The sequence below is a fragment of the Mesoplodon mirus genome, assembly GCF_964341445.2.
Source record: "Mesoplodon mirus genome assembly, chromosome: 4".
NCBI classification, from domain to species: Eukaryota; Metazoa; Chordata; class Mammalia; order Artiodactyla; family Ziphiidae; genus Mesoplodon; species Mesoplodon mirus.
The window spans coordinates 104751642-104760708 of record NC_138979.1 but is presented as its reverse complement, the minus strand read 5'-3'; positions in this window follow the sequence as shown (position 1 = coordinate 104760708).

Here is a 9067-nt window from a genome sequence, read left to right as displayed (position 1 = left end):
ATCCCCTATTGTTGAAATTTTAGGTATTTGCAGTTTTTCATTATTACAAACTATAGTGAACATCCTTATATCCTTTCACACTTGTACACGGTGCTTCTGTAGAACAAATTTTTAGTATAATTGTGGAGTCAATAGCTTTAAATACTGATTGATAGGTAATACCATACTACCCTCCAAAAAGATTAAACCAATTTACATTCCCATCAGTAAGTAGTGTGAGAGGTAGAGGCAAAGGCAGCTGAATGTAGTGACTGAAACGGCTGGTTAGGCAACTGCATTTTCAAGTTTGGCTTTAGTTCCAGCTGTGTGTTGTAATCATGGGTTTCCCAGAAGGTCTGTATCTCTCAATGGATGACCTAGGTTTGCTTGGGTTAGTCTTGCTCCCAAAGGCTTAGTTTAGAGAAAATGGGCTCACTTCAAAGCCTCTTTAGGATTTGGATCACTGGTCCTTGGGGCTGAGGATTTTCTACAGCACAGAATTACTGAAAACAAATTACTGAATTATTGAAAATGGAAGCAGAGCAGCTTAATGAATATGACCAGGTTTGGGATGGATAAGTTTATTGCAGTCAGAGGTATCATCACCAAGGCACTCATTCTGCTTAGAACACTGCTTTGCACATGGCAAACAATATTGTCTATGATTATGACTATTGTTTTCCTCCCCTCCAAACCCTCTGTGTACCCTCCTTTTCCTTTCATTTGAAGCTTGTCCATGTTTTCAAAACTGCAACATTTTTATCAGCCATTAACCACATCAAAACAGTTAAGAATTGCCTACTAAAGTTGACCAGTGATTCCACTTGTAACTATATACCTAGAGGAAACACTTGTATATGTACCCCAGAAGGCATGTATAAGAACACCCACAGCAGCATTCTTTTCTTTTCTTTTTTTTAATACATTTTATTTATTTTTCGCTGCCTTGGGTCTTCATTGCTGCGCGTGGGCTTTCTCTAGTTGCGGCTACTCTTCGTTGTAGTGGGCTTCTCAGTGCGGTGGCTTCATCTTCTTGTGGAGCACGGGCTCTAGGCACGCAGGCTCAGTAGTTGTGGCGCACCGGCTTAGCTGCTCAGCGGTATGTGAGATATTCCCGAGCCAGGGCTTGAACCCGCGTCCCCTGCTTTGGCGGGCGGATTCTTAACCACTGCGCCACCAGGGAGGGCCCAGGTCAGCAGATTTTTTGTTGCTCTTCTTACCTGTGTTTTTGTTGAAATTCTTTCCCCTTTCTTTCCTCCCCTTCCCTTCCTTCCTTCTTTCCTTCTTCATTTTTTTCGCTTCCTCCCTCCCTCTCTTCCTTCCTTCCTTCCTTTGCCAGAAATTCTTTCTGTTAGCAAAGCAAAGAATGACTTGGTTGTGATATACTGTATGCAGTTTCACAGTCAGATATGATATTCTATGAATGGGACTTTAAAGGTCAGAAGTACCCTCCCCCCTTCCCCATCACTTACTTTAGAAATAATATCCTTTGCAGCTCACTGCTGAGCAGCCTAACACATGAACAGGAGCACAAGCTCTGGGGCCAGGCTGCCTGTTCAAATCCTGGCCCTTCCACTTACCATGGCTTTGAGCAGGTTACCAGTTTCTCTGTGGTTCACTTTCCTCAGGTTTAAAATGAGGGTTTTATATATATAAATGAGGGTTATATATATATATATAGCAGCATTCTTATAATAGCAAAAAACCAGAGACAACTGAATTATCTGTCCATAAGACAATGGATAGATAATTATATATTCAGACAATTGTATAATAAGCAGCAGTAAAAATGAATGAATTATATGGATAAAACAGTGTTGAGTGAAAGAAGTCAGATGAATGATTCCATTTGTATAAAATTCAAAAACAGACAAGACAAATATATATATGTATTCCTAAAATGTTATATATATGTATGTATGTATATGTATATATGTATATTTGGTAAAGGAAAGTAAAAGGATGGGGCTTCCCTCGTGGCGCAGTGGTGGAGAGTCCACCTGCCGATGCAGGGGATACGGGTTCATGCCCTGATCCGGGAAGATCCCACATGCCGTGAAGCGGCTGGACCCGTGAGCCATGGCTGCTGAGCCTGCGTGTCTGGAGCCTGTGCTCCGCAACGGGAGAGGCCACAACAGAGAGAGGCCCACGTAACGCAAAAAAAAAAAAAAAAAAAAAAAAGAAAAGTAAAAGGATGAATAACACAAAATTCAGTGAAGTAGTTTTCTCTTTGGTGGGAGGATGCGAGCAGGGAGGGGCACACAGGAAGCTTCAAAGGTCCTAATAATATTCCATTTCTTTAGCTGGGTTGTATATACATTGTACTGGTTTTATGCTTTTAAACTATACATACACAATATATTACATGTATCTATTATATCATTGTATGTATAATATCTTTCAAGGTAAAAAAAAATTTTTTTAAGTGTTAAAAGATCTCTCTCTCTCTCTTTTTTTAACCTTTGGTTATCTCTGAAATAGTGACTCTCCTGGTCACCCACTGCACAACTCCCAAGGTCTATTTGACCTCCATGCAGCTGGTGGGTACCACTCCCAAGTGCCTTGGCCATGGGTCGCTTTCACCAGGGATGGAAAAAGAGCACCATATGTCTGGAATTTTGGAGACAGTAATGATGAGCAATACATAATAATTTGCAAAAGTGACTGACCCCTTTAATATGCCTTAGCAGATTCAAATAATGCTTCTTTATCATAACAGAGCTGAGAGATCTAAAAGCAGTTTAGAGTTTTGATATTCTAGATTTGGCATACTTTCAGACACAAAGAGAGCCCTGTGCATTGCATTTCCTAACACTTTATTAATGTGGCATCTAGACACAAAATTCTTGAAAATACTTCATTAATTCAAGTAAACAATAAATGATACATTTTTTCTGGTTCTTTTTTCTTGTAAACTTTCCAACATTTGAAATGGAGTAAGAATAGCTTTATATTTCATCCTAAATGCTAAATTGTCCAGAATCAGAATTGAGGCAAAATTATAAGGATTAAGAATTTTACAAGCAAAGGAATGTTAAAGATTGCCAGAAAATCACCAGAAGCTAGAAAAGAGATGTGGAACAGATTCACTCTCACAGCCCTCGGATGGAACCAACCCTATTGTCACCTTGATCTTAGACTTCCAGTCCTCAGAGCTATGAGATAATTTCTGTTGTTTAAGCCAAAAGAAAAAAAAATTAAGTCCTACATCATGGGCTAAAATAAAGGTTGCCTCTGTTACTTGCTGGGTTATACCAAAAAATGATTACTGACAGTCATTGAAAGGAGAGTTGATTTTAAGTGATCCTTTTAGTGAGTACATAGAAACTAGTGTCAAGGAGCTATTTCAGTTTTCTGAAAGCAAAATTTTATTTTAGGTGTCAAGTTTCTATATTATTCAAGTATTTAAAAATCAGAATTTAAAATCTATATCTGTATTAGCTATCAACAGAAAGTTGATCATTGAGATGACTTGGAATTGTTTCTGGTCTCTTGTTATCACTCAGTATGCTGTCATAGTTCAGAACAAATATAGCCTTCATTTGTCCTTTGTAACATTTCTAAGCATTTACTGAAGGCATCTGATCTAGAATTGATAAATGTAAATCAAAAGATTCAGATAAAAATACTTAAGAAAGTCAGAATCTTTGAGAAAGCCAGAGGAGAAAAAAGTGCTTAGAGTCAATGACCTTTTATTTAGCCCAAAGAGAAATAGGAAAAACTTACTACTCCATAGTACCAAAATCAGAAAAGGAATGATTGCTTCTAACTCCATGGAATCATCAGTCATGTCCTCAGGTCCTTCATCCATTAATTTCACCTACTGAAGTTGGGTTTGACCCAGTTTTACTTCATTCTGGAGATTTCAAATGAATATTTGAAATTTGAAATCTGGGGCATTGCTCATCCTCACTGTGATGAGAAGGAAAGGTGTAACTGGTTCTCGCTTGCTATCTATCCATAGCTATCTTTGCAGAAGATACAAAGCATGGGATATAAGCAAGTGTTATTCCCCCTTTCCCCTAGTCTATTGGCATTTATTCACTTTGTCTTCCTGAACAAGTTTACTATAAACTAGATTTCAATTTTTGCTCTATCGATCTTCAATATGAAAATATTGTTTAGTTTTCAGCTTAGTAGGCATTCCCAGAACTTGTTATGGCAAGGTGGACATTTTCATATGATAGCATGCAGCTGAGGGAATAATTTGAGGAAAAAAAAAGTTTTGAGTTGATGTTGCAGACTCAGAGGAGAATGCTTGGATTCATTCTTGAACTTCTCCAGGTCTTGTCACAACTGTCTTCCCAGAGATGATTCTCAGTGGGACCATACTTCCTAATGGTAAGAAACAGAATGAATTCACTTCTGATATTGCCTGCCTCTCAAAACCAATCTTTGTTAAGTCTTGCAGCCCTGGGTCTGAGTTTCTCTTGTAAGAGTTAAAGAAACAAACTGGAGGCACACCCCCCAAAAAAATTCCTGTATTTCACTTCTTCCTTCAGAGCTTTGTCCATGAGGGCTGCTGACACATAAGGATCTGCTCAGGCAGCAGACCATCACCAACTAAACACTGGACAGTTCTTCCCAGAGCACCTCATTCTCCAGAGAGAATGGGTCTTCTTGAAGCTGGACTCAGAGAATGAAGGTCCATTCCCTGGCACTGAAGTAACAGGAGAGCTGGAATATCTTGGTAATGCATCTGGCTGTGCAATGGTTCTTTCTCTCCTGGTCTTCCAGAGGTGAGAGGTCCTGCAATAGTTCAGGATAGGACTTGTGAAGAACCCTGGTGTTGATGGAGAATGATTTCCTTGAGCTGTGGTTTGTTGACAAATTTGGGGGAGTAATGGGGATATTTCAAAACGTATGGGCCATTCAGGCAGAACTATCTTGTCCAAGTCTTCAGTTGCAGCTTCTCCAGTAGATGGCGCCTCTAACGCTTTACTGCCTGCCTTCATTGCATTGATAAATTTTTCTCCATTACTACTAATCCACACCCCTGCCCTCAGGCTTTTAAATAATCTGGCATGTCGTTAATCCTTTTTTTTTTTTTCCCCCAGCTGTGACTCCAGACAGGATTCAAGAGGAGTTTTACAATCTTTTCTCTGGGTTTTAAAGAGACTTACTTTACCCTTCTGTGTTAGCCTGAATCCTTTTGATTCTCTCAGAAACAGGTAAAATAAGCACAGTTCTTATACATCAAGAGATCAAAGAAGTGCAAAAAACTGGGACTGTCATAGCAAGACTTACTGTAAGCATGAGCTTTGTCCAGAGAGAGCAAGGCCTAGTTCAGAGGAAGGTTAAGATCAATGTCTTGAGGGCACTTCAGAAAAATCTCTCAGGGGCTCTTAACCTTTTTTATGACATAGATCTTTGGTAGTCTGGTGAAGCCTATGGGTCCCTTCTCAGAATATTGTTTTTAAATGCATAACATTAAGTTTGTTGTAATATACAGTCAACCAGTTAAGTTGGAATACAGTTATCAAAATAGTTCAGAAATCTGTGATATAATACCAAGTGAAGCAGAAACAGAAAGACAAATACCATATGATATCACTTACATGTGGAATCTAATCTAACATATATGTGGAATCTATGACATGAATGAACTTATCTACGAAACAGAAACAGACTCACAGACATAGAGAATAGAGTTGCGGTTGCTAAGGGGGAAGAGGGGTGGGGAGGGATGGATTGGGAGGTTGGGATTAGCAGATGCAAACTATTATATATAGAATGGATAAACAACAAGGTCCTACTGTATAGCACAGGGAACTATATTCAATATCCTCTGATAAACCATGATGGAAAAGAATATGAAAAAGAATGTATATATACGTATAACTGAATCACTTTACAGCAGAAATTAACACAATTTCTGTTATATATATATATATATAGTTGATTGTAAATCAACTACACTTTAATAAAATAAATTTTAAAATTAAAAAAAATCTGTGATCTCATAGTATAATGCATGTACTTTCTTTTTTTTTTTTTTTAATTTATTTTATTTTATTTTTTTGCTTTATAACAAATTTAATCAGTTATACATATACATATGTTTCCATATCCCCTCCCTTTTGCGTCTCCCTCCCACCCTCCCTATCCCACCCCTCCAGGCGGTCACAAAGTACCGAGCTGATCTCCCTGTGCTATGCGGCTGCTTCCCACTAGCTATCTACCTCACGTTTGGTAGTGTATATATGTCCATGCCGCTCTTTCACTTTGTCACAGCTTACCCTTCCCCCTCCCCATATCCTCAAGTCCATTCTCTAGTAGGTCTGTGTCTTTATTCCTGTCTTACCCCTATGTTCTTCATGACATTTTTTTTTCTTAAATTCCATATATATGTGTTAGCATACAGTATTTGTCTTTCTCTTTCTGACTTACTTCACTCTGTATGACAGACTCTAGGTCTATCCACCTCATTACAAATAGCTCAATTTCATTTCTTTTTATGGCTGAGTAATATTCCATTGTATATATGTGCCACATCTTCTTTATCCATTCATCCGATGATGGACACTTAGGTTGTTTCCATCTCCGGGCTATTGTAAATAGGGCTGCTATGAACATTTTGGTACATGTCTCTTTTTGAATTATGGTTTTCTCAGGGTATATGCCCAGTAGTGGGATTGCTGGGTCATATGGTAGTTCTATTTGTAGTTTTTTAAGGAACCTCCATACCGTTCTCCATAGCGGCTGTACCAATTCACATTCCCACCAGCAGTGCAAGAGTGTTCCCTTTTTTCCACACCCTCTCCAGCATTTATTGTTTCTAGATTTTTTGATGATGGCCATTCTGACTGGTGTGAGATGATATCTCATTGTAGTTTTGATTTGCATTTCTCTAATGAGTAAAGATGTTGAGCATCCTTTCATGTGTTTGTTGGCAGTCTGTATATCTTCTGTGGAGAAATGTCTATTTAGGTCTTCTGCCCATTTTTGGATTGGGTTCTTTGTTTTTTTGTTATTGAGCTGCATGAGCTGCTTATAAATTTTGGAGATTAATCCTTTGTCAGTTGCTTCATTTGCAAATATTTTCTCCCATTCTGAGGGTTGTCTTTTGGTCTTGTTTATGGTTTCCTTTGCTGTGCAAAAGCTTTTAAGTTTCATTAGGTCCCATGTGTTTATTTTTGTCTTTATTTCCATTTCTCTAGGAGGTGGGTCAAAAAGGATCTTGCTGTGATTTATGTCATAGAGTGTTCTGCCTATGTTTTCCTCTAAGAGTTTGATAGTGTCTGGCCTTACATTTAGGTCTTTAATCCATTTTGAGCTTATTTTTGTGTATGGTGTTAGGGAGTGATCTAATCTCATACTTTTACATGTCCCTATCCAGTTTTCCCAGCACCACTTATTGAAGAGACTGTCCTTTCTCCACTGTACATTCCTGCCTCCTTTATCAAAGATAAGGTGACCATATGTCCGTGGGTTTAACTCTGGGTTTTCTATCCTGTTCCATTGATCTATCTTTCTGTTTTTGTGCCAGTACCATACTGTCTTGATTACTGTAGCTTTGTAGTATAGTCTGAAGTCAGGGAGCCTGATTCCTCCAGCTCCATTTTTCGTTCTCAAGATTGCTTTGGCTATTCGGGGTCTTTTGTGTTTCCATACAAATTGTGAAATTTTTTGTTCTAGTTCTGTGAAAAATGCCAGTGGTAGTTTGATAGGGATTGCATTGAACCTGTAGATTGCTTTGGGTAGTAGAGTCATTTTCACAATGTTGATTCTTCCAATCCAAGAACATGGTACATCTCTCCATCTATTTGTATCATCTTTAATTTCTTTCATCAGTGTCTTATAATTTTCTGCATACAGGTCTTTTGTCTCCTTAGGTAGGTTTATTCCTAGATATTTTATTCTTTTTGTTGCAATGGTAAATGGGAGTGTTTCCTTGATTTCACTTTCAGATTTTTCATCATCAGTATATAGGAATGCCAGAGATTTCTGTGCATTAATTTTGTATCCTGCAACTTTACCAAATTCATTGATTAACTCTAGTAGTTTTCTGGTAGCATCTTTAGGATTCTCTATGTATAGTATCATGTCATCTGCAAACAGTGACAGCTTTACTTCTTCTTTTCCAATTTGGATTCCTTTTATTTCCTTTTCTTCTCTGATTGCTGTGGCTAAAACTTCCAAAACTAGGTTGAATAAGAGTGGTGAAAGTGGGCAACCTTGTCTAGTTCCTGATCTTAGTGGAAATGGTTTCAGTTTTTCACCATTGAGGACGATGCTGGCTGTGGGTTTGTCATATATGGCCTTTATTATGTTGAGGAAAGTTCCCTCTATGCCTACTTTCTGCAGGGTTTTTATCATAAATGGGTGTTGAATTTTGTCGAAAGCTTTCTCTGCATCTATTGAGATGATCATATGGTTTTTCTCCTTCAATTTGTTAATATGGTGTATCACGTTGATTGATTTGCGTATATTGAAGAATCCTTGCATTCCTGGAATAAACCCCACTTGATCATGGTGTATGATCCTTTTAATGTGCTGTTGGATTCTGTTTGCTAGTATTTTGTTGAGGATTTTTGCATCTATGTTCATCAGTGATATTGGCATGTACTTTCTTATGAATGCATAAATTTACAAGATCTAATGGCAGGTCCAACAACTACCATTATCTTGAAGTAGTAGTAATGAGCATAAAGCAATAACAGTAATGTGATATAACAATATCTGTTATTTCTATTGGTGACAAAAATCACGGGTAAGGTTAATATTACTGTAGTTTGCTGTTTATCTTTATTGAAGGAAGTGCTTTCAATTAGAGATGAATGAAAATAAAGCCGCAGTTTTTTCCCCAATGAAGTAACCAATTGAATTCTATCCATGGACCCCTTGGGAGTGTGTAGCATCCGGGTAGAAACACCTCCTAGCAGCAGAGTGGTGAATGGATTACAGAGCAAGGCTGAAGGCAGGTGCTGGGGTGACCCTCAGTCCTCAGCCCAGGCAGGTATCAACATTCCCAAGGGATTTGGATTGACAAGGAGGAGCCACTGGAGCCTGAATTCCACACTCAGGGCTGAGAACTTTGCTGAAGACACCTGCCCGGTGCCAGGTTCTGGGGTACTGTACACTGCAG